Source organism: Bubalus kerabau, chromosome 1 (assembly GCF_029407905.1).
Source record: "Bubalus kerabau isolate K-KA32 ecotype Philippines breed swamp buffalo chromosome 1, PCC_UOA_SB_1v2, whole genome shotgun sequence".
Lineage (NCBI taxonomy): Eukaryota > Metazoa > Chordata > Mammalia > Artiodactyla > Bovidae > Bubalus > Bubalus kerabau.
Window position 1 is genome coordinate 253166957 of NC_073624.1, and position 27192 is coordinate 253194148.

Genomic DNA, 27192 nt, shown 5'->3' on the forward strand with positions numbered 1-27192 from the left:
GCTTTTTGGTGTTAGAATGTCTAAATTCTGGAATTGCATTTATATAGAATATTCCTAGTTACTGCTCTTAAACAGAAACATCCAAAGAATATTTTAATCCCCTTATCCATTTATCTCTATGCAGCAGCATAGTTCCTGCCATGCTTTATTTGGTTCTCTTCACAAACTTTCCAGTGCCCACAATGGATCTGGCATGAGCTCACTGGCACAGTCCCACTTTAAGAAGTTCTTCTTCTCAATTGCAAAATGAAGCTGCCTTCAAAACACTAGCATAATTGGCAAATCAAATTTCCTCCAATAATTAAATGCACATGAAAAACAAATGATTGCTGACCTCTTTAGTTGGCACCCACTATTTTGGATAATTTCTTGGCCGGTATTTGCCAAATGCAGATCTGAGGTTTTTTTCCTTTTGTGATAATGGGTATGTTAGGAAAGCTTATTTAAATGGGAGACATTAATATAGACTGGGGAGACAGCCCTAGAAAATGATGCATTCAGGGCAGTGGTGGACAGAAGCCGGAAACCTTCAGCTTATGGACACAGAGAAATAGTTACTTATAATCCCACTAATAAAACCATAAGCCAAGGAAACTAGCCAAGGAGCTGAAGGCCATGACAATATTAATTTGCCAACCAAAGCCCACTTGGCTAATCGCTGATGAAGGTCAGCAGCACCATGAGGAATGTAAATTCAATGTTCTGTATTCAGGCAAGTACAGTTTGTAGTACAGACATTGTATTTACACAGCCAAAAAAAGCCATTTACAGTGAGATTGCTTGAAGGATATGCAAAGTCTACAATAGTCACATAGTCTACCTTATTTAAATTTGCTCAGTCCACCAGTCAACCACTCCAATTGTTAGGTCCCTGTTTGTATAAGATTTTCTTTTCTCATGACAATTCATTTGACTATCCTTCCTATTTGGGGTAAGTGGGTGGAGAGGGTTTGGGGTTGCTGGATTAGTGTGCATGCTAAGTCGTTTTAGTCGTGTCTGACTCTTTGTGACCATAGGGACTATAGTCCACAAGGCTCCTGTGTCCACGGGATTCACCAGGCAAGAATACTGGAGTAGGTTGCCATTTCCTCCTCCAGACCAAAATGGAATGATCTGAATGCTAAGTGGTGACTGTCTTCACTGTCAAACTGTTAGACTGATACAGACAGTGAACTACTGAAAATCAGAATCACAGGCATTTGAGTAGTGATGATGACTAACACTGTCAGCCTGTCCTGTGTTTCCCTAGAGGGAATAGCTGCCTACTTAGATATTTTTCAGGGAAATAAAAGGCCTCAAGACTGAAATACAATTTTTTTTTTTTCCCACTGATTGGCCAAGAAGAGTAAAAAGGCAAAAGGGGTCTCTGGAAGAGAATGGAGTACCCATAAAAGCAACTTCAGCTACTTGAGTCTTTTGCCTAGGGCAAGCTCTAATGAGGGGATAATATTGAGAGAACACAAAGGGATGATTTTGAATCCAAAAGTGGAATCAAATGTACAGACTAAGCCTAAGTAATAACCAGTTTTCTCAGAATTGCACAAAGTTCTTTACTTACTAAATGTCCCTCAGTTCAATTCAGTCGCTCAGTTGTGTCCGACTCTTTGCGACCCCATGAATCGCTGCACGCCAGGCCTCCCTGTCCATCACAAACTCCCGGAGTTCACTCAGACTCAAGTCCATCGAGTCAGTGATGCCATCCAGCCATCTCATCCTCTGGCGTCCCCTTCTCCTCCTGCCCCCAATCCCTCCCAGCATCAGAGTCTTTTCCAATGAGTCAGCTCTTCGCATGAGGTGGCCAAAGTACTGGAGTTTCAGCTTCAGCATCATTCCCTCCAAAGAAATCCCAGGGCTGATCTCCTTCAGAATGTCCCTAGATATTTTAAATTTATTACATACTGATTTTAATATAGACTGCAATATGTGTGTGCATCATTTACATGTAAAAATAAGCAAACCAAGTAGTTTGCGCACACGTACATGTGTGTGTGCACATACACAATTACAGTTGGCTAATTCTAAGTTCAAATGTACACACATCTTTTTAAAAAAGTTTTTCATTGGATTTATACAGAATTTTTCCCTCTTAAAATCAGAGCTAGAAAATTCTATATGAACAAACAACATTGAATTTCTCTTCATTTTTTCTTAGCTTCAAAGTTAAAGGACTAAAGTTATTTTACATTTACAGTATTATTAGTCCACTAGTTTCTTCAAAGAACTGTTTTTTAAAGGACCACCCAGAAGATTCAACTAATTGAGGAAGCAATCTTCAGTTTACTTGAAAAGAAAGACTGCATGGGACACATTTCCTGGCACCAGTTCTCTGTCATATGTTTGGACTGGATATAATGCAAAGGGCAATCTTAAAATTTGAAAATAACTTGGTCTTTTCTTTCTGCTCCTAAAACACCCAAAGCAAGAAAACAGTTAAGAATTTCTGATACCTTTTTCAGAGAGATTATTTTATAATTTGAGGTTTAGTAATGCCAGGAAAAAAAAAACAATGAACCACCCAAGGAGATCATAAAAGCCAAAGTCACAGATGTAGAAACAGGTTTTTAGCAGTGTGATGAGTTACTGAGTTTGGGGAAAGTGTAAGATGTTATTCAAAGTGAATTATTTAGGCTATGGAATTCTCATTAGGTCATGAGAGAAATATCTGTAAATGGGAACTAAAAGGTTTTATGAAAAATATTTGAGGAATACGTTAGGACCTAGAATAACAAAAGTGTAATGGTAGAATTAAATTGGAAATCAGTAACAAAAATACATGTGGAATATATCCATGTATTAGGAAACTAGACTATAAACCTCTAAACAACCCAAGGTTCATAGAAAAAAATCAAAAGGAATATTAAAAATTATTTTCAACTGAATGAAAGTGAAAACATTAAAATTTGGGGGTTTCAGCTGGAGCATTATGTAGTGAAAATTTATAGCTTTACACACCTGCAATAGAAAAGAAAAAAAGTTTCAGGTCAATGACTTCAGATTCCACCTTAAGAACCTAGAAACTGAAGAGTACTTGAAAAGCAGAAGAAAGAATAATAAAAATCAGCACAGAAATCAATGAAGCAGAAAACCGAAACAATGAGAAAATCAATGAAAACAAAAGATAGTTTCATGAAAAGATCAATAAAATTGATAAACCTCTATCCAGGCTAACCTGATAAAAGATAAATTATTAATAGGAGTAACCACACCCACGTGTTGGATAGGATATAGAGCAACTGGAACTCTCTGTAACACACTGTTGGAGAGAATGTAAAATGGCACGATCACTTTGGAAATTGGCTGTTTATTAAATAAAAACGTAAACATTCCTACCATATACCAGCCATTCCACTCTGAGGTGTTTACTCCAGAGAAATGAAGGCATATGACTATACAAAGACTTATGCATTAATATTCACATCTGCTTTATTTGTAGTGGTCTAAAATGGAAACACCCTAAATGTCCATCAACAGATGAATGGATAAAAAACTGGTATCCAGATGGAAATACGATTCAGCATAAAAAGGACTGAACTACTGCTATTCACAATAATGTGAATGAAGTTCAAACAAATGATGCATGAATGAAGCCAGATTTTTTTAAGAGAATATAACAATGATTTTTTATATAAAATTCTAGAAAGTGCGGACTAATTTTCAGTGACAGAAAGTAGACAAGTATTTGTACACAAGGAAGAGGGAGAAGGGAGGGGATTACAAAGGGATCATAGAACACTTTCTGGTGATGAACGTTTTTATTATCTTAATTGTAGTGATGGTTTTATAGGCATACACACACGCGAAGCTGATCTTTTGTGCATTTTGAACATGTCCTTTTTATTGTATGTTGATTGTGCTGGGAGAAATATCAATAACCTCAGATATGCAGATTATAACACCCTTATGGCAGAAAGTGAAGAGGAACTAAAGAGCCTCTTGATGAAAGTGAAAGAGGAGAGTGAAAAAGTTGGCTTAAAGCTCAACATTCAGAAAACGAAGATCATGGCATCTGGCCCCATCACTTCATGGGAAATAGATGGGGAAACAGTGGAAATAGTGTCAGACTATTTTGGGGGGGCTCCAAAATCACTGCAGATGGTGATTGCAGCCATGAAATTAAAAGACGCTTACTCCTTGGAAGGAAAATTATGACCAACCTAGATAGTATATTGAAAAGCAGAGATATTACCTTGCCAATAAAGGTCCGTCTAGTCAAGGCTTTGGTTTTTTCAGTGGTCATGTATGGATGTGAGAGTTGGACTGTGAAGAAAGCTGAGCGCAGAAGAATTGATGCTTTCGAACTGTGATGTTGGAGAAGACTCTTGAGAGTCCCTTGGACTGCAAGGAGATCTAACCAGTCCATCCTAAAGGAGATCAGTCCTAGGTGTTCATTGGAAGGACTGATGCTAAAGCCGAAACTCCAGTACTTTGGCCACCTCATGCAAAGAGTTGACTCATTGGAAAAGACTCTGATGCTGGGAGGGATTGGGGGCAGGAGGAGAAGGGGACGACAGAGGATGAGATGGCTGGATGGCATCACCGACTCGATGGACATGAGTTTGGGTAAACTACGGGAGTTGGTGATGGACAGGGAGGCCTGGCGTGCTGTGATTCATGGGGTCGCAAAGAGTCGGACACGACTGAGTGACTGAACTGAACTGACTGTGCCTTAATAAATATTAAAAATAATCACCCATAATTCCAACTGAGATTAATTATGGTTGGATCTTATTGCATACTTGTCCAAGCATTTTAGTCAAATACAAATGCTTTTCATTTTTGCTGAAATGGAACCAAATTATATGGCCTTTTTAAAAGTGATTTTTTAAATTGAGTATATAATGGGCATCTTGTCCTTTCATTAAATCCTCTTGTACATCATTTTAATACCTGCATGTTACATTATTATGTGTGTCAAAGACATATATATGTATTTCTGTTTGTTGGTTTTTTGTTTTGAGATTTTATTTAACTTTTTATTTTATCTTGGGGTATCATGGCATCTGGTCCCATCACTTCATGGCAAAGATGGGGAAACAGTGGAAAGAGTGCCTGATGAACTATGGATGGAGGTTCATGACATTGTACAGGAGACAGGAATCAAGACCATCCCCAAGAAAAAGAAATGCAAAAAAGCAAAATGGCTGTTTGAGGAGGCCTTACAAATAGCTGTAAAAAGAAGAGAAGTGAAAAGCAAAGGAGAAAAGGCAAGATATACCCATTTGAATGCAGAGTTCCAAAAAATAGCAAGAAGAGATAATAAAGCCTTCCTCAGTGATCAGTGCAAAGAAGTAGAGGAAAACAATAGAATGGGAAAGACTAGAGATCTCTTCAAGAAATTTAGAGATACCAAGGGAACATTTCATGCAAAGATGGGCTCGATAAAGGACAGAAATTGTAGAGACCTAACAGAAGCAGAAGATATTAAGAAGAGGTGGCAAGAATACACAGAAGAACTGTACAAAAAAGATCTTCATGACCCAGATAATCACGATGGTGTGATCACTCACCCAGAGCCAGACATCCTGGAATGTGAAGTCAAGTGGGCCTTAGGAAGCATCACTATGAACAAAGCTAGTGGAGATGATGAAATTCCAATTGAGCTATTTCAAATCCTGAAAGATGATGCTGTAAATGTACTACACTCAATATGTCAGTAAATTTGGAAAGCTCAGCAGTGGCCACAGGACTGGAAAAGGTCAGTTTTCATTCCAATCCCAAAGAAAGGCAATGCCAAAGAATGCTCAAACTACCACACAATTGCACTCATCTCACATGCTAGTAAAGTAATGCCCAAATTTTCCAAGCCAGGCTTCAGCAATAGGTGAACCGTGAACTTCCACATGTTCAAGCTGGATTTAGAAAAGGCAGAGGAACCAGAGATCAAATTGCTAAAACCCGCTGGATCATCGAAAAAGCAAGAGAGTTCCAGAAAAACATCTGTTTCTGCTTTATTGACTATGCCAAAGCCTTTGACTGTGTGGATCACAATAAACTGTGGAAAATTCTGAAAGAGATGGGAATACCTGACCTGCCTTTTGAGAAACCTGTATGCAGGTCAGGAAGCAACAGTTAGAACTGGACATGGAACAACAGACTGGTTCCAAATAGGAAAAGGAGTACGTCAAGGCTGTATATTGTCACCCTGCTTATTTAACTTATATGCAGAGTACATCATGAGAAACGCTGGGCTGGGAGAAGCACAAGCTGGACTCAAGATTGCTGGGAGAGATATCAATAACCTCAGATATGCAGATGACACCACCCTTATGGCAGAAAGTGAAGAAGAGCAAAAGATCCTCTTGATGAAAGTGAAAGAGGAAAACAAAAAAGTTGACTTAGAGCTCAACATTCAGAAAACTAAGATCATGGCATCCAGTACCATCACTTCATGGCAAATAGATGGGGAATCAGTGGAAACAGCAGCTGACTTTATTTTTTTGGGCTCCCAAATCACTGCAGATGGTGATTGTAGCCATGAAATTAAAAGACACTCCTTGGAAGGAATGTTATGAGCAACCTAGACAGCATATTAAAAAGCAGAGACCTTACTTTGTCAATAAAGGTCCATCTAGTCAAGGCTATGGTTTTTCCAGTAGTCATGTATGGATGTGAGAGTTGGACTATAAAGAAAGCTGAGCGGAGAAAATTGATGCTTTTGAACTGTGGTGTTGGAGAAGACTCTTGAGAATCCCTTGGACTGCAAGGAGATCTAACCAGTCCATCCTAAAGGAGATCAGTCCTGGGTGTTCATTGGAAGGACTGATGTTGAAGCTGAAACTCCAATACTTTGGCCACCTGATGCGAAGAGCTGACTCATTGGAAAAGACCCTGATACTGGGAAAGATTGAGGGCAGGAGGAGAAGGGAATGACAGAGGATGAGATGGTTGGATGGCATCACCAACTCAATGGACATTGGTTTGGGTGGACTCTGGGAGTTGGTGATGGACAGGGAGGCCTGGTGTGCAGCAGTTCATGGGGTTGCAAAGAGTCGGACACGACTGAGAGACTGAACTGAACTGAACTGAAACCACCAAAGGCAGATAACCTTGAAGAAGATTCTGTTTTAACAAGAGTGTCCTAAAACTGTTTTGATGACTTTATATGGTGACTCTTATTAGACCGCCTTCCAGAGAGCCTGTTCATGCTGAATGACAAGCACTTTTCTAGTTGTCCTTAAGGAGCATATACACAGTTCAAACTGTAAATTATCAAGGCCTAGGATACCTTTGTTTTACTTCAAGGAGAAATCCTATGGATGTGTAGAGCGTTGCTCTGCTCCTGAGCAGTCTTCCTTAATCTAAGGTTCATAGGCATTACACAGAGCATACGTGCAATTATATCAAAATCTCAACTTCACAGGTAGTCAATACACTGTAAGGCATTTTGTAAAGGCTTCGATAATTTCCAATAATACGTCAGGGTACAGATGAAGGGAAATATTTTTGTAGTTCATTCAAAATTAAGTTTCTTACACTATTCATGCGTGCACGAAAAATTCAGATTTGTAACTCATGGGAACATTCTGTTACATAATGTAATGTGTAAGCAAAGAAATAACTAATGCCCAATATATTTAGTACTAAATAAATCCTGTTCCATAGTATAGGATAATAGGTTTAATTAACAGTCAACTGAAATATTGATAATAACAGGAGCATAATTCAACTACAGTTCTACTTTAAAATCAAGAGCAGAACACAGGAATTCTCGTGTTACTAGGTTGAAACAAATGCTTTACTTTACCTAAGATGATACTTTTCTATTGCTATACTGTGTAGAAGTAAGATTTTTTCTTTTAAAGTGGGAAGCCTGACATTCGAGGTATTGCAGATATTTCGTTTCTGAATGACCCTTTGCTTTCCTCAGTCTGAGGTGGCAGTTGTTGGCCTAGGGCAAATCCATTACCATTCAGAATTTACATTTATTATTCAGGAGTCACAGGTTGTTGACTTCTTATCTTTAGCCTGAATATTGCAATACTGCTGCAGGCAGGGTGGACTGGGGTGAAGGGAAGCATTGTTTCAAAGAATGTACAGTAATGCAAATTATAATCACATTTTGAGTGCAGACTCAGTTGCTCAGTCGCATCCAGCTCTTCTGACCTCATGAATCTGTAGCCGCCTCTGTCCATGGAATCTCCAGGCTAGAATCCTGGAGCTGGTTGCCACTTCCAGGTGATCTTCCTGACTCAGGGGTCACACCTGCATCTTCTGCATCTCCTGCAGTGGCAGGTGGGTTCTTTACCACTGTGCCACTTGGGAAGTCCCAAGATCACATTTGCTTTATACCAACTACAATAAATTGTATTTTCTGTTAACATTTAGATCTCATATTCTTCAAGTTATATCATTTTACCTTTGGGAAATTAGTGTATTACCACTAATCATAACTATTAGACAAGCTGGGTTTCAGTTTTTGATATTCTAACAGTTTAAGGATACAGATATTCAGGGATGGTAAAATGCTGTTTTCATTCTGCTATCTGAAATAGTAACAACATGTAATGAAATAAAATTACAATAAGAGTGCAGATGATCAATGCATTCTGTTTTCAAAAGAAAGGTTTTTGACTCCGTGCTGACATTTATTTTCCATTTCTCTGGTGCACTGGCTATTTGTTTAATAAAAGGAGACCTTTCCAGTGACAAGGACATTATCTTAATCATTAAAATAATTCTGTAAGCACGATCAATCAAGAGGTTTGCTTAAGTCATGATAATATAAATGAAGTTTTTTTTTTTTTTTTCTTTTAGAGTTTCAAGACTCAAAGCTTAGTACTCGCAATGTGGCTAAGAAGCTAGAAGAAATAAAATGATATGCAGAGTTTGGAACAATGTGCCCAAAATAACAAAATTTTACAGAACATAACATAATGTTTTGCATTTAGAAATAAATTGCTCAGATATGAACTGGGGAAGATATTGGACTTAATCATTGTAACTTCACAGGGCAAAATGAAAACACATGGATGGAAGTTAAGGAAGCCAATTTTGTGCAATGTCAGAAAGAACTTCTTGGTAAGTCCTCTAAAAGTGAAATAAATTTCCTGTGAAATACCAGTGCTTTTTGCCCCTGCAGGTGTTAGAGCAGATCAACAAACATCTGTCAGTTATATTACACAAGGGATTCCTAGAGTGGGTGGAACACTGGAACCGATTAAGTCCTTTGAACTCTGATTCCCAATCTAACCTTTCGGGTCAGAACTCTTTAGGACATCAGATGGATAAACAATCTACTAAGAAGAAAGACATTTCAACAATGAAATACAGTATAAGAAATAGAAAAGTATGTAAGTAATGATGATGCAAATAAAAAATTAAGGAAGAATTGAGAGAAAAGTGACAAATTCTAGCTAGCAGTACAATGTCAGATTGCCTAGAGGAGTCCTTATATTAAGGATTATAGTGGGTGTCATAATTCAGGTGGGAAGGAAAATGTGGTACAGGATTCCTGTCTGAAAGAAGGGCCCAAGCAAAGAATTAGAGGAGTAGATAGAACTGCAATATCTGAGAAGAGAAAAGAAATATTCTGGAGCTTTTAATTAATCAGAATCTTTGTGATAAATCTGTATTTATTTTGGCTGTCAAGACCTGTCTTTCAGTGCCTTAAACAAATAGGTGTAAGGTTGTAAAATGCCTGACATACGTCAAAAAGAATGAAATCATGCCGTTTGAAGCAACATGGACCAATCTAGAGGTTATCATACCAAGTGGAGTGAGTCAGAAAGAGAAAGACAAATACCATATGATATCACTAATTTGCAGCATCTAAAATATAACATAAATGAACTTATCTACAAGACAGAAACAGGCTCACAGACACAGAGGACAGGCTTTTGGTTGCCAAGGGGGAAGGTGGGTAGGGGAGGGAAGGACTGGGAGTTTGGGTTTAGCAGATGCAAACTATTATATGTTATACATAGGATGGATAAACAATGAGGTCCGACTATGTAGTGCATGGAACTATATTCAATATCGTGTGATAAACCAGAAAGGAAAAGAATATGAAAAAGGATGCATATGTGTATAACCGATCACTTTGCTGAATATATATATATATATATATATATATATATATATATTTATATGGTTTAAATCATCAACTTCTCAGTCATATTTATTTCTTATTTATAATCTAAAATAATATATAGTGATAAAGATAGATAGGAGCCTCCCAAATTGCTTCCAGAATTTTCTTAGATAGCAACAGAACTGTACAGCATCTGAACACAGACTGCAGGAACTGAGTCACCAGGTGCTATCTCTCTAGGCTTGAAGACTTTGCTGTCAGAGAAAGTAGGCTGAGCATGAGATCCACCCAGAATATGTTCAAGCCAAACCACTGATTTTGGGCATTTTCCTAAAGTGAAAAGAGAAGCAAAATTTCCAACTAGCTAATTTTGCTACTTGTTAGTCTATCTAAAGTCTTTTGTTTCTGGAAGCTTTTAATATTCTCTTTGTTTCTGTCAGCAGTTCTTCTGTACCATGCCTGGCTGTAAGTTTTTTTTATTTGCTTATTTTCTGGGTTTTATCCTGTTGGGCTTTGTAGTGCTCCTTGAATCCCTGACAGGGATAGTCACAAGCTATTCTTTCAAAAAGATTGTGTCTGCCCTATTTGCTGACCTCCTGCTGGGACACCAGTCTATACCCATATATGTTTTACACTTTTCTTCCCTCCAGTATCTTTCGTCCTTTTTCTATAATGTCTCCATCTGGTTATTTTTTCAGAACTACTTTCCAGTTTATTAATCATCTCCTCAGTGTGTCTAAATTTTTTGTAAACTCATGAACTGAGTTCTTAATTTTGGTCATTACATTTTCTCAGTTCTAGAGTTTCTATTTGAATCATTTGGTAATTTCCAGTTCTTTGCTAAAATTCTTCGGACCCAATTTCTTAAAATAAACATAAAATCTGCATCTGATAACACTAATATTTAGAGCTATTGATCTGTTTCTACTGTCTTCATTTTTCTGGTCATTGATCCTGTCAACTGGTGTGCTGGATTCACTGCTAGATAAGAGAGAAGGCTGGTAAGGGAAACTAGAGCTGGTCACTGAAGACCTTGCCAATCATATTAAATAACTTGGACTTAATATTCACAGTAATAGAAAGTGATTGAGGAGATTTAAGCAGGCGAGTTTTTTCCGTTTACACTTTAGAAAGATGACTCTAGCTTTAAGGTAGGAGAATGCATTAGAAAGCAGCAAGACTAAAAATGCAGAGACCAATGGGTAAGGTTTACAGGAATGTAAGAAGAGAAGATGGCAATTAGGGATAAGGCTTGTACTAACAGAGATTTTAGTGGGCTTCCTTCATAGCTCAGTCGGTAAAGAGTCTGCCTGCAATGCAGGAGACCCAGGTTCAATTCCTGGGTCAGGAAGATCCCCTGGAGAAGGAAATGGCAATCCACTCCAGCATTCTTTGCCTGGAAAATCCCATGGACAGAGGAGCCTGGCGGGCTACAGTCCATGGGGTCCCAAGAGTTGGATGCCTTAGAGGCTAAACCACGACCACCACCACCAATGGAGACTTTTAAAAAAGGGTGTATATATCCAAGAGATTTTTATGGGCTAGAGTCTACATGATGAGTCCCATGTTTGTTTTTGAAAACTGAAAGAAGAAAAAATGGTGCCATTTACTAAACTAGATAAAATTGAGGGAAGTTCAAATTTAGGAGAAAAAGAGTTGACTTGGAATTAGTGCAGTTGAGATGGCAGGCTGACTTCCTAGTTGTGAGATGCTTGTGGTCTGGACACTCAGGAGAAAGTTCTGGGCCAAATATACAGCTCTGGATGTCATCTGCACGCAGGTGGCAGTGATGTCACACAGAGGAGTAGATGAAAGGGACAGGGAGGAGTTGGAGGTCAGGGTGAGGCGCCTCGGGCTGAAGCTATCAGAGCACAGAGATGCCAGGAAGCAGGTGGGCCCTCGGAAGCCTGGAACAGACTGAGATGGAGTCAGAAAAGAAGTCTGTGGTAACTGGGGGAGTGCATTGTCACAAAACTAAGGGTAGAGATCATGGTGAGGGGAAGATGGTCACCAGAATGAAATGCGACTAAGAAAACATACTGAAAACAAGCAAATAATGGGTGACCCTGGTGAGCATTTCGGTGGAGTGAAGGGAGAAAGCAGGTTGTTGGTGGGCTGAGGAGTGGATGGTGAAGGGGTGGACAATGACCACAGGGAGTTCGTGAAGTCAGGCTCTGAGGAAGAGAAAGATGGGTAGATAGGATGCATGTGAGACTAGGGCATGTTTTCTAAGTTTAGGACAAAAATATTTGACCATGATCAAATGCCAATAGGAAGATATAACCAAAGTGGGAGAGGTTGAAGGATACAAGAGAAAAAAAAAAAGCCTGCGAGCATCCTAAGTCGCTTCAGTTGTGTCCAACACTTTGCAACTGGAAGGACTGCCAGGCTCTTCTGTCCATGGGATTCTCCAGGCAAGAATACTGGAGTGGGTTGCCATGTCCTCCTCCAGGGAATCTTCAAAAAAAATAGCCTAATTAATAGCAAATATGGGGGCTTCCCAGGTGGCACTAATGGTAAAAAACAACAACAACAACAACAACAACAAAAAACCCACCTGCCAATGCAGGAGACCCAGATTCAATCCCTGGTTTGGGAAGATCCCCTGGAGGAGGGCATGACAACCCACTCCAGTATTCTTACCTGGAGAATCCCATGGACAGAGGAGCCTGGTGGGCTACAGTCCATAGGGTTTCAAAGAGTTGGATAGGACTGCAGAGACTTAGTATGCAGCATGCATGATAGCAAACATCTGAAGATTGGAGGATTCAGGATATAGAGCTCAAGGGGCAAGGTTTGCCTGAGATGCTTAGAAGCTAGGTAGAGAGATCCTTTCCCGTTTTTTCCTATCAGAAGGGAAAAGTCAGGAGATTGTTTTGGTGGCAAGACAGGGAGAGGGTTCTTTACAGATGGTTTCTCTTTTTAGTGCCAATCAGGGGGGCTTGGATATCTGCTGTAGGGAAAAAGCAAAAACTTTCAAGCGATATGGTAGAACAGCCACATAGCATTAATGATCCGGCTGAAGTCAGATACCATGAAGTCGTTCAGTGGCTGCGTTCTACAGGGTGATATGAGTTTGCCCAGCAGTTCCCAGCAGTTTGGAGCAGTTGCAGAGGAAGTCGACTGTTGGATGCATCCTGAAAAAGGATTTGGGGCTGGTGGGTCCCTCTGCAGACCAAAGGACGAGGCTAAGGAGAACGTTGGCAAGTGTGATGGACAGTGGAGAAGCAAGTGAAGATGAAAGGGAAGAAGTAGGTAGAAGGAACCGAGAAGTGCGCAATGGCAGTCCCAGGACAATTTGATGAAACAGAGTCTGGGACTCCAGATTTCCTATTTTGGGTGACTGGGATTTGATGATTATTAATTTATGTATAAGAAGACTGGTTTTCTTAAGACAGTCTTGGTTTATACCTGTTTTGCTGGAGTAATTGCTAAGTTTCACCCCGTTTCACTTTCAAAAGTGTCCTTGTTTGTATAATAAATTAAATGTCTTGGTATTTATATAGAGATTACATGGAACAGACATGGAAGAAGGGAGATAATTAATTCAATTTTGGACATGTTGAGTTCAAGGAATTTATAGGAAATTCAGGTTTAAAGATCAAGTAGATCAAACATTTGGGAAGATACAACCTATACTCACCCATAATACATAAATCAGTATAGTACTAATTGACTTATAATTTAGTGATTATCTCAAGTGATATACTAATCTGCAGATAATACATTAAATTCCTAGAAAATATTTGCTTGAGGGCCTTTTCTTGGTATTAAAGTATGTGGTATTTGTGTGTGAAATGTAAAATATTAATCACGTGAGAAACAGTTTTAGCACTGACCAATTTGTGAATCTGGTATAAGGTATTAATGGACTGAGTTCAGTTGGGTCATACCTCAAAGCGCCACAAGGTGGCAGCACAACTACACTACGATACATAATTAACACGGGGAAAGATTCCTACCAGATACTCTGCAGTTAGAACATTTAAGAGTTTATAGCCACTGGACATTATAAGTGCGTGCATGCTAAGCCTCTTCAGTCGTGTCCGACTCTGTGCAACACTATGGACTGTAACCCGCCAGGCTCCTCTGTCCATGGGATTCTCCAGGCAAGAATCCTGGAGAGGGTTTCCATGGCCTCCTCTAGGGGGTCTTCTCTACCCAGGAATTAAACCTGGGTCTCTCATGTCTCCTGCCTTGGCAGGCGAGCTCTTTTATGAGTGCCACTACATTATATAAATTTTTCAAAATGTATGCCTTTTAATTTAAAAGTAATTATTTGTTTTATCGTTATTGTCAATTGGAAGATGTGAAAATTAAAAAGTTTTATTTTGAAATATGTACATTATTTTTAAATATTTTAAACAGATTAAGACACATGATGTCCCTATTCCCTGGTGGCTCAGTGCTTAAAAAGTCCATCTGTAATGCAGGAGACATGGGTTCGATCCCTGAGTGGCAAAGATCCCCTGGAGAAGGAAATGGCAACCCACTCCAGTATTCTTGCCTGGGAAATCCCATGATCAAGCCTGGTGGGCTACGAAAGTCCATGGGGTCATGAAAGAGTTGGACGCAACCTAGTGACTTAACAACAAAAGACATGATCACTGATATACATTTATGGGCATTCTTAAGATAGCTATTCATATGGCTTTCCTGATGGCTCAGATGGTAAAGAATCCACCTGCAAGGTAGGAGACCTGGGTTCGATCCCTGGGTCTTGGAAGATCCCCTGGAAGAGGACATGGTAACCCACTCCAGTATTCTTGCCTGGAGAATCCCCGTGGACAGAGGAGTCTGGCAGGTTACAGTCCACAGGGCCACAAAGAGTCGGACACGACTGAGCGACTAAGCACACACGGTATATCATACACTAGCTATAAATGTCTTATAAATTTGCATTTTGATTGGTATATTGTAGTTAGATAATTTTATTTATAGTATCTTTTTAATACATTTATCTCACTAGCGAACATACACTTAGTAACTTCATTCATTGGCCTTTGGGAGGAAAGCATTCAGAAATCTCATGAAGAAACTCTTGTTTGCCATATTCTGGCTATAGCAACACAAATGGAGGTAGGTATGGTTATCTGATTTAGCCAATGGATAGTACAGGGTACCCGGTTAAATTTGAACTTCAGCTAAACAGCAAGTAATCTCTTTAATATAAGTATGGTGCCATACAATATTTGGGACATACATATACTAAAAATTAGTCAGTTCCTCATTATATTTTACGTGGCACCCCAAGTAGGGAGCAATAAGAGGGAGAAGAATTGGGGGGTGGGGGGAAAGCAAGCTGCGGAGAAATCCAGGATTCTGGGCTCCAAATCTGACCTACTATTCGGAGGTCTTCAGGACCAAGGAAAAGAATCACAAATGGACTTGAACTAGGCTGCATTCTGTGGTAAACTCATTTATATGTTAAGCTAAACAACATGGGCGAGGGTTAATCAAGTACTCTGGTGAATTACCATCTACAGCACACATTGATTACTGATTTTCAAACAACAAAATACGACAACATGTATTTAAAGCTAGCTCAGTTTTGGACAAAATTGAATAAATAACTGCAATTCAGACATTTTGGGGTCTTACCCACATTCAGGGTTATCATTATGAAAATCTGTCATTAGAGCATGAAGGCTCGGAAAGGCCATTTTAATTTTGTTTAATCAACAAGCATGCCTGGAACCTTCTGTGTGCAGAGGACTGACTGAGACTGTGAGTATAAGGATTAATAAGACACTGATGTAATTCATCTTGGTAGCCATTTATCGTTGATAAAATAAAAGTTAAAATCGTGTACAAATCATGGCAAAGTCATTCTTACCATTTCCCCGCCCCGGGTTTTGGTCCTTGATCAACTGTTTCTCTCTTTGTTCCTCCCTAGAATGATCTCCTTTCTCTTCCGTGTGATCTTCAACTATCATTTTAATACTCAAGACTTCCAAATATCTATTCCAGACTTGACTTCTCCACTCTGCCTAAGTATGTACATTTAACTGATATGAGTTCCTGGCTGTCCCATGAGCACTTCCTAAATTAGACTTACAGTTTACTTCCAGAAAATTTTATTCTTCGTTTATTCCCAATCTTAGTCAATTGCAGTTCTCTTCCTGTTCTCCTCTGCCCTTCAGACATTCACACAATCTCAACTTCTGTCCCCCATCCAATCAGAGTATCCTTACTAGATCGTGTGTCTAGTCTACTGTTCCATGTCCTTTCTAAACTCATTTCCTTCCTCCAGCCTCAATTGCCTTAAATTTAGAAATTTATTAAAATTATCAATTAATTTTATTTACATTATTTTATACCAATAATTATATTTTTAAATCTGAGAAGAGTTTATTATTTTAATGGCATTAAAAGATAAGAATAAGACTGATAAGGAAACACAGGCAGAGTCAGAGAATGGCCTGGGGTTGGGAGGTGTTCAGATGTCTGAAATACAGACACTTGGAAGAGAAGGCAGGGAAACCCCTCAAGCTTCCCATTCAGCACAGTGCTAGGCACTGATGGAAACAACTGGAAGCATTTATAAGGTGCCCACTGAACGTTCTGCAGAAGATTCTTGAGAGTCCCTGAGATGTAAGGAGATCAAACCAGACAATCCTAAAGGAAATCAACCCTGAATATTCAATTGGAGGACTGAAGCTGAAGCTCCAATACTTTGGCCACCTGATGCGAAGAACTGACTCACTGGAAAAGACCCTGATGCTGGAAAGATTGAGGGCAACAGGAGAAGGAGGCGACAGAGGATGAGATGGTTGGATGGCATCATTGACTCAATGGACATGAGTTTGAGCAAACTCCGAGCCTGGCATGCTGCAGGCCATTGGCATGCTGCAGGCCATGGGGTTGCAAAGAGTCAGACACAACTCAGTGACTGAACAACAACAGCAGAACAACAACAACACTGAACCTTAGGCATTCATATCCTCCAGCGAGGTGAATAATGCAGGTCAAAGGTCACATTCCTCTAGCCTGCAGGGAAGATGGGGAAGGAAACAAAGTCTTTCAATCTGGGTCATTAGTCCTAGCAATTTAAAAGGTGATGAACACATCTTTATAAGACCAGCCCAGTATCTTACAGGAGCATCAGTGGTGGCAGAATCAAAGGAGTGTAATTAAGAAAAACATAAATAAATCTGAAACAACTAATAACATGACTACCCTTATGCCCTATATCAACTATAAAATGTGAAATATTTAAACAAATGATTCTGATCGGTGTTACTTTTAAAAAGCCAAGGCAAATTTTCAGTTTTATTTCCAAGTAGTTTTCCAGAATCTATAATCAGCATCGATGTTGAAATTTCTCAAAACCCATTGGAAAGTATCTCAGCACACATTTTAGAAAGATGCTGGCTTTGATCCATTTTGTCAACGTGATGGCTGATACCTGTCCTTGTCTTATAGCCTATCCCTGTCTTCCTCCTTCAGTACCTTGACTCAGAGGAGTTCTGGACCACATATGTGGATTCTCACTGCTCTGTCGCTGTATTTGGGGTGACATAAGGGCTCAAACAACAGAACATGAGAAGCTATAAGTGGTTTACCTGTCCAGAGGCAGCCACCCAAGCTTGGTAGTAAAGGGCTAAGAGGACTCAAGCAAAGAGAACAGGAAGGTTCAAAAGGAGGGGTCATGATGCCCCTTGCAACGGGGGAGGGGAGTTTGTGTCCGGGCAAAGCACTGAGGAGAGGGTGGAAGGACAGGTTGATCAGGCCAGGGGTTAACTGGACCCAAGATCCTGTGTGTTTCTAGAAACAGGCCTTGAGGGAATCTCTCTGGCCTCACATATGGAATGGGGATAGCAGAGATTGAAGACCATGGAGGCCTAAATCAGCTTAATTACACACTGTGGTGTAAGGATGGGAAGGCCCCCAGATGCTTGAAATTCTTTCCACAGAAAACAAAACATTTACTTTACAGAGATAAAAGGCTTGAAATGTAAATGCATGAGTGAAACTCATTCACACTTGGGTGTAATCAGTCAGTCAAGAAATCAATAAACAGAGAAGTATCAGATTCCCTGGGGGGTGGGGGGCAGAGAGCAAGGGTCGAAGTTTAGGAGGTAGAGGCTGGGTGGAAAGTTAGGATAAGTGCCAAGGAAAGAGACCTAGGAGACTAGGAAGCCCAACTTCACCTACTTGGCACATTTTACTTGTGATTCTTGAGGTGTGTCCGTCTGTCTTCTCCACCGGATTATGAACTCCTTGAGCCAATGACTCTGTAGCACCTAGCATTGAGCCTGGTGCAAATGGTAAGCATTAAATCATTCTGTGCGCGTGCTGAATTTTAGTTCCAAACTGGTGGACAGCAACAGTGTGCAAATGAACCTTTGCTTTTCCGGCCCAACCCAAGAGACAGATTATGGGACCCCTTACTCCCCTGGGGTTCTGGGGTGTCAGAGCTGCCTTCTCAGGCCCATCTGTGCCCACACAACCAAGAAACAAGGCTCTTACTCACTCAGCTAGGAGATGGCAGACAAGGGAAAATGATTTTAAAGATGCCTGCTCAAAATTCTCCTAATACGAAAACTATGAGGCGAGGACATTTTGATTGCTTCTGTTGCTCAAAATATACATCAGGATCTTGCAGTGCTTTCCATTCATTATCCTCAGTGTGGAATTTTTGATTTTTTTTTTAGTATCAGTTTTCCTGATATCGATAGAGTAAAGAGGCTAGCATGTGGCGCTAGCACGGTGCCAGGCAAATAGCAAGTGTTCAATAAGTTTTTGTTGAACGAACAAATGAATGCAGGAATGATCGATTGGGGGTGATCCCCAAATTCCAAACAGTTGAGTCAAAAATGAGGAAAATTCACATCAAGTAGGTAGAGACTAAGCTGAAACATTATGCATAAAACTTTGTGAAAAGTTGAGGAAAATCCAGATTTGCCATACAAATACTTGAATGTTATTAGCTTAATTGGATTTTATTTGATACAGTAAATGGAATTGGAATATAGTGACAGGAGTATAGGAACAAATGAAGTCAATTTTGTTCTCTTTGGGTTAAGCTAGGTTGAACAAAATGGGAAATTTCTGTTGCCCTTGCCCTTGCAAGACTGGGACCTAGTAATTTTTCTAAGTTATCTGGAAAATTCTGAGTTTGTTTTGTTTGTTTTTGTTTTGCTTTACTTTACAAATAGCCTCCTGGCCCTCTAGCAATACCCCCATCTCAGATATCACTCCCCTATCTAACTATAAAACAATTAATAGAAGCTCAAAATACTTGAGCAACATTTGCTATTTTAAACAAATCCTGGTTTTAGTCTGAACATAGTTAAGAACTTTTCAGGCCCAGCAAGCCCTGCTTCAGGTCTCCATTACTGGAAAAAGCCATTATGTGGAACCACTGCCATACAGCCAAGACCCTAGTAATATTAGCACATTTCAGAAAGCTTGGCTGATTCTCTCTTGTAGTTTCTTCTTATCTAGTATCAGGTCACCTGAAATCATTAAAACTTCTTGTAACAGTTTTCCAATCCATGACTAAATTTCCACTTTGAGGACCTCTGACTTTTTAGGCAATCTCTCACTAGAATGAGTCTACGATTCGTGCTAAATCACAAGGATGATCGGATGAAATTGTTAACAGAATGCTGTGTTTCTGGTGGATAATAACTCATGGGACATAAAAATTAAGATAATATGCTTTATTTTACATGATTGTTGATGTTGATTCCAGCCATTACCTCCAATCAAGTCAGGCTATAATTTTGTGGCATTAATGAAGACAGACTTAATGAGCAGCTCTCCTTTCACAGCGTAGGTCTTGCTGCTGTACACAAAACCAAAGTCCCCTAAACAGGAAACTTCCATTCCACACCAGCAGGCCTAACTCGATCTGTGGATTATACTCCAGAGCTCAGCAAGCAACAAATTAATCATGGTTTCCCCCAACTGAGGCATTTTTTCCCTTCCAATCTGAATTTCAGAACTTGTCTTGATTAATGCTGATGTGCTGAACACTGTTTCCATTAAGTCATATATCTTGCAAAGAGCCATTTGGAGTAATAATTCATATATCTCCTGGAGCAAAGTTTTTCAAAAGTCTCAATGCAATATTCTGATGGATCAATCTCCTATGATATCCTGATGCTTCTTTCCAACAGTGGCTTTCATTCTAATTGTTCTTAAGATTTTTATCTATCATGTCAACTTAATAGAAACAATGTTCCTGCTTCAAAACTACATATGAATAACAGGTATAAAGTTGTTCTACATGCTGATTATTAGTCCCTGAGAGCAATATTTTGTAAAACTTACCTCACTACCCAAAAGCAACTTTTACTCTTATCCTTAAATGAAAAAAAAAAAAATCTAAAGAATATGTGCTAGTATCTGTGTGCTAACCTTTTAAGCTAATTATTATTTATCCACTTAAAACTAGTAATGGTAAATTTTCCATTTAGGAAAGTCATTCAAGATTCAAACTCTCCCCACTCTTTTTTTAAGCCAGGTCATGACATCTCTGCAGAAGACAAATCCTGTATTAGTGATGAGTTGTTGTTGTTCAGTTGTTAAGTCAGGTCTGACTCTTTTGTGATTAGAAGTGAGTTACTGTTATCCTCAAGGAGGCAGAAAGTTGATGATGTTACCCAGTAAAGAGTAAACTAATTTTTAATGCAACCACCAGGAGTTTAATCAACTGTTAAGTGATGCCTTGATTTTTAAATTATACAAAAGTCACTTGCTGTATTTTTTACTCTGAGCACCTACCCCAATATATGGCCTGCAGTTGGTGTTCAATGTCAACTGAATGGAACTCAGAATTTTTACCAAGAGGCTGGTGAGAAAGCGTTCTTCAATTTGTCCACTAGGTGGCATACAGGGACCACGCTTCCCACATGGAACCATCACAGACCCTCCCATTCATAGTGTAAATAAAGAGCTGCATTATTAATTTATACCATAGCATCCACTCTACACTTAATATTTGTTTAACCAGCTGTTTCCTGTAATCCTCCTAAAACACTATTGATTAAAATCCTAAGAACATTCAAGTTTCCATCCCTTTCCATTTTACCCCAACACATACTGTTACTTTTACTTAACAGACTAAATACATTTAAATATCATAGGCTAAGTACTATGGTTATTGATAATGAATACAGGAGGTTGGAAAATTAACTAGAGGCAACAGAAGACGACAATGCAAAAGTGTTTTCAAATTTGCTCTGCATTTCGCTGGAATTTTAACTGGCTGTGAATACCATTATTTTTAAAATGTACTCTGGAAAATAAAACATGCATGGGGCAGAAGGAAATGAAAAGAAAACCAGTATTAGGGTGTTCCAAAAAAGGGAGTTATTTCCTGAATATGCCTCTTGTTCATCTTTACAAAGACCAAGGGCTGTGCTACCTTAAGAGTCAAAGACTTCTTCAACTACTCAGAAAATACCAACATTCCACACCCAAGATGCTAAAAGGCAGGACTGTTTAGTAGACCATCTATTCATAAAGCATCTTCGTTCGCCGAATATATTTATCCTGGATGTGTTACCGGCTCCCAAAGGAAGGAAAAGGCAGTGAAACCACTAGGGATATAATGAATTGATTCTTCTCTGTGAAAGTATCTTCAGTTCTTCTAAATTACAGTGTCAGTCATTCCTCTGAGATTCAGGGCCTAGCAGACAATAAATGGCTCACTTTATAAGAACACCATGTTCTCTTCTTGCTTGTTTCTGATAGAAAGCCCAGGCCCACTGAACACTCCCCTTTGGAATACTGGCCTCTGGGTACTTTCTCTTTGGAGACCAGTGGTCTGGAGCTTGTTGGTTTTCTCTTGCTCATTAAGTTATGTTTAAACAGAATTAGTTCTTATCTAGTTTTCCCATTTTTAATCTTTTTCCAGTTTTGTGAAGAGATTACCAAAACATATAGCCATTCTCTTTGCTTAAAAATGAAATTATCAAGAACAGATAGCCCCAAGTGACTGAAGACTAAGGTTTAAATAAATGCCCAACCACCTTTGGCATACTTTCTATTTTATTGAATGAAAGAAAAACTTCTTTATTCATAAAAGTAATGGAACTGAACTTAAGACACATCAAACTAAAAGTTATCCAAAGAGAATGACTATGATGTATGTTTGGTAAAACAATATTCCCATTTTATGATTCCATTAAAATATTGAAGTCGCTGAAGTGTGTGTAAAATGATTGCAAATTTAGTACACTGAAATAATAAAATAGAAATGGTTACCAGAAACTACATTTGTAATGAATAAATATTACATTTCATGTAGAAATTAATTCTCAGGCTTTACTTCTTAAGAACCGTTAGCTTCCAAGAAGCCAGCCAGTATGTTTGATTTTATGACATCACACTGGAACGTGTACAGGAACACTTTCCATACTAAAAACTCCCAAAGTACTGGCCACTTTGTGTATTTTTCCAGGGATAAATGAAAATAAAATAACTTATTTTCAAAATAATAAACCATCTTATTTGGAACACAACAGTCATAGTCAATGGAAGAAAACAACTTCATTTCAACCCCAGAGAGTTCAGATTTACTGAGGGTGGTAAACAGTGTCACACAAATCATTCATTTAAGCAACTTTTCAAAGTAACCTTACCAACGGTGACTTAAAAGGAATTTTTTTCAGTGTATTAGAACTGTCCACCAAAATCATTCTATATACAAAAAGCATCATCATTCTGTGATCTTAATTTCACAATTAAGTTGAGGAGCCTGGACCAAAATCAGTAACATCTCAAAGACTGTCACTCACAGATATTACCTATGTGATTACAATAACTTTCTTTTTCACATAAACTTACATAGTCTCTAAAAGAAAACTCATAAATCTGGAATGGACATTGCTATTTCTCAGCATTTCCTTCAGCCTATACTATCCTTTTTTTCAGGTGTTATAAAAATGCTTGTTGAAATACAGATGGAAAACTGCCACTTGGAAACCATGCATCCACCAGATTATAGTAGCATCAGCGAAATCTGGGATACTGGACTTCCTCCTTGCCCCAGTCTAGACTGAGCTTGTTTACTGCTGAACAGTATTTTATCTAACAATATGAATCTTTAAAAAAAAAAAGTTGAGATGTCATGTCAAACTCAAAAGAAAATTAAGAAAAGTTATTTTAATGTATACATAAATTATGATATGTATTGCTATCTGAAATCTTAAAGGAATCAAGGCTTAACCCAAAGAGTAAAAAATATATATATATAATATACGGGATTTTTACCTTGTCCTAAAATCCAGAAGTTCAGATGCTCTCAAGTCCTGCTGAAGTTGGAGCCTGGAGATCAAGTGAAGCCAGCGCTCTTTCCCCTCACCTTAAGTTTGTCTCTGGGCAAGTGTGTGTGCGTGTGTGTGTGCCTGTGCCGCGCAGAATGTCTCTTTGTGGCGCTGGATGGCAGAGGTCCTGCTCCTGGGAAGAAGGAGGCACTTTCTCACCAAGAGCAGAAGAAAAGCAAAGCAGCGTCACCAGGAAAGTTCTCCTCCCAGATCCCCTAATTACAGCCTAACGTGCGCTTCATGCAAACTTCAGGGAGGAAGGGAGGGGCAGCTCTGTGCCCAGACCTTCTGGAACAGCAGCCTCTTAGATGACTTTCCCTCTGCTCAGATCCTGGAGTTACCCTCTCAGGGGTTCAGGCAAAGCGGGAGCTACAACCACAAGCCCCCACCACTGCACACCTCCTGGGTCTGTCCAGAGGGGATAGGGCAAGGAGCTGTGGAATGATCGTGGGGCAGCGGGGTGAGGCAGACAAGCCAGAACAGAGAATTTTCACTTTGTTTCTTAGCCTCTGCTTAAAATGAAGATCCAAAAGTAGGAGAGGTCCTCGCTTTCCCGTCTCCCTCTCCCCAAGGTATATCCAGAGTAATCAGGTAGACAGGTAATTATGACAACAGCGGATAAAGCTTCCAAAATTTAAGGTGCCCTTTCACCCACACTGCCAGAAGTATGCTTTCTTGTTTACTGGACGCAGTATTGATACTGAGTTTGATTCTCCTTTAACAAACAACTGCTATTGTATCCTTGGGTGACAAAGCTCAAAGAACCTGGGTTTATTTATAGAGTGAAGAATGCGAGGGGCAGACAGGATGGGTGGAGTTGGCTTATGGATCCATACCCAGGATTAGAACCAGATGGGTACAGAGCGCGCGCGCACACACATGGAGACAGGCGCGCGCGCAAGCACCTCTAAAATAACCACTGGGGAAGATGCTAGGACACGCGGGAAAACGCCTCCTGAACAAACAGACATTTATTTATAACTTCTGGGACAGTATATAGGTCCATTGATTCCCGCCTTGAGTAACCAAGGGTTTTGGAGAGGAAACGGCTTCATATTTCAATAACAGAGCCACCTTTGATGGAGCCTAGGAGCGGGGGGGGAAAAAAGAAACACACCGCAGGAAGCAAACGGCTGTTGCAGCCGCCGGGAGGAGGGAGCGGGGCTGGCCTGGGGATGAGGACAAGCAAACAAGCCCGAGAGGCCCCTAGCCAGGGAGGAGGCGAGATGCAGGCCATTTCGCTTGAGAGCTTGTGGTGCCAGGGCACCAGGGGCGCTGGGCGCTCCGAGGCGTCCCAGGGATCGCGGCTGCACTCCCCTCTCTCGCCCGCGGGCTTAGGAGGCGCAGGCTGAGCTGCGGGCTCTTCACGACCGCTGCCGCTCAACGGGTGCAAAGGAAGGGCAGAGTGTCTGCAGAGCCCGAGGACTGATGAAGCAGAGGGATGGTGGGGAGGGAGAATTGTGGGGAGATAAGCCAGTGGGATGGGGCATCGATGGGACAGGGCTCAGGTGAGCCACGGGGTCCAGTGGCAGGCGCGCCAGTGGAGTTGGCGACTCCTGGGACAGTGCAACTGGTGCGGCGAGGGGACAGGGCGCGAGGAGGGCGTCGCGCGCTGTAGGAGCCCCTCACTAGGCGGCGAGCGGCGCTATTGTCTTGGAGATAAACCCTAAGCCGGGTTGGCTGCTTCCTCTTACCAGAGAGGCGGGAAAGAGGTCTTAAAAAGAAGATAACAAGGCTTCGTTCCAGCTTTTCCCCCTCGCTGTATTTCACCAGTTCCTGCCCCCAGGTTCACCCTTGCCATTCGGGTCTTCGGGCAAATTAATGTGTGCCTCTTGGAAAGATTTTATTCCTCAGCCAAACGAAACACCCACAAAGTCTCATAAAGGAAGACTAGTTATATTCGCCGCGAAATAATTAAAAACGCATCCTCCAACAGACAACTCAACACCTTGTCATTTCAAAACCTGGGCGTGGGCGCCCCCTTTTCAGTTTTTCTGTTTGCCCTCACCGGGAACAGGCCACTCAGGACTTGGCAATTTTATATCATTGATTTCGTGGCTATTCGAGACAGCTGTTCTGCTGTAGGTCCCACATTAACTGCCAGTAAAAATAAGATACATCTCTGCCTTTCAACTGTGAAAAGAGTTTTTATGCTGTTTCTTGTAATGTTCAGGATGGTATGTACTTTGAGGAACATAAAGGATTTGGAGTTGAAAGCAAATGTACGGCTATGAAATCATATAAATATGTTTGAATACTGATCTTGTTCCCTCAGTTTGAACACCTAATTTCTGGGAGTTGCCTGGGCAGTAAGTCAGATCAGCTGGTTCAGCTCGGGCACTTGTTCTTTATTTTGCAGTCTTCTCTAGCCATATACAGGTATTCCAGCACAGCATTAAGAGCACATAATGCATTCTCTTCAGAAATTGCTTATTAGCTACAAAAAACCCACCCATTATGCAATTTAGTCATTCCATAGTGAGTTAGAATTTTGTCTTTTTTCAGTTTCAGGTAAAACCCTACCATCTGAGCTAGGCTTTCAGAGTTATCTCATCAATCCTTCCCCATCCCTAGCTCCTACCTTCTCAGATAGGCTAGTTACTAGTGCGGTCACTAAGATGGCTCTTCTCCTGCTTTCTGTACATCCCCTGCTGGACCGGACTCTTCTTTACTTAAACCCTACTCACTTGAGAGATCCTCCTACAAATGTGCCTCTAGCTCCAGCAAGGGATTGTTCTAATCTTTAGATCAGAATATCTCCACCAGGAGAGCTTATTAAAGGGGTAGTGAGGGGCATGTGCCTCTGCTGGTTTCCCTGGTAACTAATGAGCCAACCTGATTTCAATTCCTCCTATAAAACTAGTGACCTCCCCTTCCCTCCCCCGCTCTTGGAGTGAAGACCATCGCCGTGTGCTGCCTGCTGCCACCCATGGTGTTGCTCCAGGACCTTCCTTCTAACATGTAAGATTCTCTCTCCCCAGCCGTTAAACTGCTGATATCTCTGGCGCTGACTCCAGGCTCTTGTTTAGGTCAAGGCTTGGCATGGACAAGACTTGTAGGTCTGTGGGGCGCAACCCCAAACTAGCTCTTGTTAAAAGATCCCCAGTACAGTGTTTTTAATCTCAAGTACTTAAACCTGTTAAGTTGTTGTTTAGTCACTAGGACGTGTCTGACTCTTTGCGACCCCATGGACTGTAGCCCACCAGGTTCCTCTGTCCATGGGATTCTCCAGGTAAGAATACTGGAGTGGGTTGCCATTTCTTCCTCTAGGGGATCTTCCCAACCCAGGGATTGAACCTGCATCTCCTGCATTGCAGGCGGATTCTTTACCACTAAGCCACCAGGAAGCCTAGAAAAATATTAGAAGATCCAAATGTCTTTTCAAGGAAACTCATACCAAAGTCTACTGTGTGTGAAGATTCTAATTATTAACATCAATAATTCCTGTGGAAATGTTACCAAATCCTAATTTGTGTGCCCCATGAATGGTGAGGCCAAAAAACACTGGGGTTTGGAGCAGAGAAGGTTTTATTGCAGGGCCAAGCCAGGAGAATAGGTGGCTCATGTTCAAAACCCCCGAAGTCCCTGATGGTTTTCAGGGAGAAGTTTTTATAGGCAAAATTTGGGGTGAGGGCTGCAAGGTGTGTGACTTTTTGCTGATGGTTTGTGGTGAGGTGACAGGGCATTGCTTCCTGGAATCTGGTGGTCTCCCTAAAGTTCCCAGCCTCTGCCTTGCTGAAGGCCCTAGTTCCTGAAAAAGAACTCAAAGACAGTGTTACACATATTCCTGGGGGGTTGGGAACTGGGCCTCTGCCCCATTGCTGCACTATTGCTTCTTGACTCTTCCTCCCTTGTTCCTGCATTCCCTCATTCCCTGATTAG

The 27192-nt window shown here is 40.5% G+C and overlaps 1 protein-coding gene and 2 long non-coding RNA genes across 15 annotated transcripts in view; 2 read left to right on the forward strand and 1 right to left on the reverse strand.

The window, feature by feature from the left end:
* LOC129638832 (uncharacterized) overlaps positions 1-8914 on the forward strand; it is a 106250-nt gene extending 97336 nt beyond the window's left edge. The window contains exons 5-6 of the long non-coding RNA XR_008708047.1: positions 8070-8232; positions 8755-8914. This is a non-coding gene — a long non-coding RNA (uncharacterized LOC129638832). The remainder of the gene's footprint in view (positions 1-8069; positions 8233-8754) is intronic.
* Positions 1-26127, reverse strand: part of HAPLN1 (hyaluronan and proteoglycan link protein 1) — an 80164-nt gene extending 54037 nt beyond the window's left edge. Inside the window, exons 1-3 of one of the 3 annotated variants that reach the window (XR_008708019.1) lie at positions 25005-25631; positions 23258-23443; positions 19524-21671 (exon numbers count right to left, since the gene is read on the reverse strand). The gene's annotated coding sequence lies outside the window, so the exon portion shown is untranslated. Of the gene's footprint in view, positions 1-19523; positions 21672-23257; positions 23444-25004; positions 25632-25891 lie in introns of those variants that run through there. The other 2 variants (XM_055563454.1, XM_055563445.1) reach the window with 2 other exon arrangements.
* Positions 25774-27192, forward strand: part of LOC129638800 (uncharacterized) — a 225056-nt gene continuing 223637 nt past the window's right edge. For all 11 annotated transcript variants that reach the window (XR_008708037.1, XR_008708040.1, XR_008708024.1 and 8 more), the window contains exons 1-2: positions 25774-25788; positions 26174-26271. This is a non-coding gene — a long non-coding RNA (uncharacterized LOC129638800). The remainder of the gene's footprint in view (positions 25789-26173; positions 26272-27192) is intronic.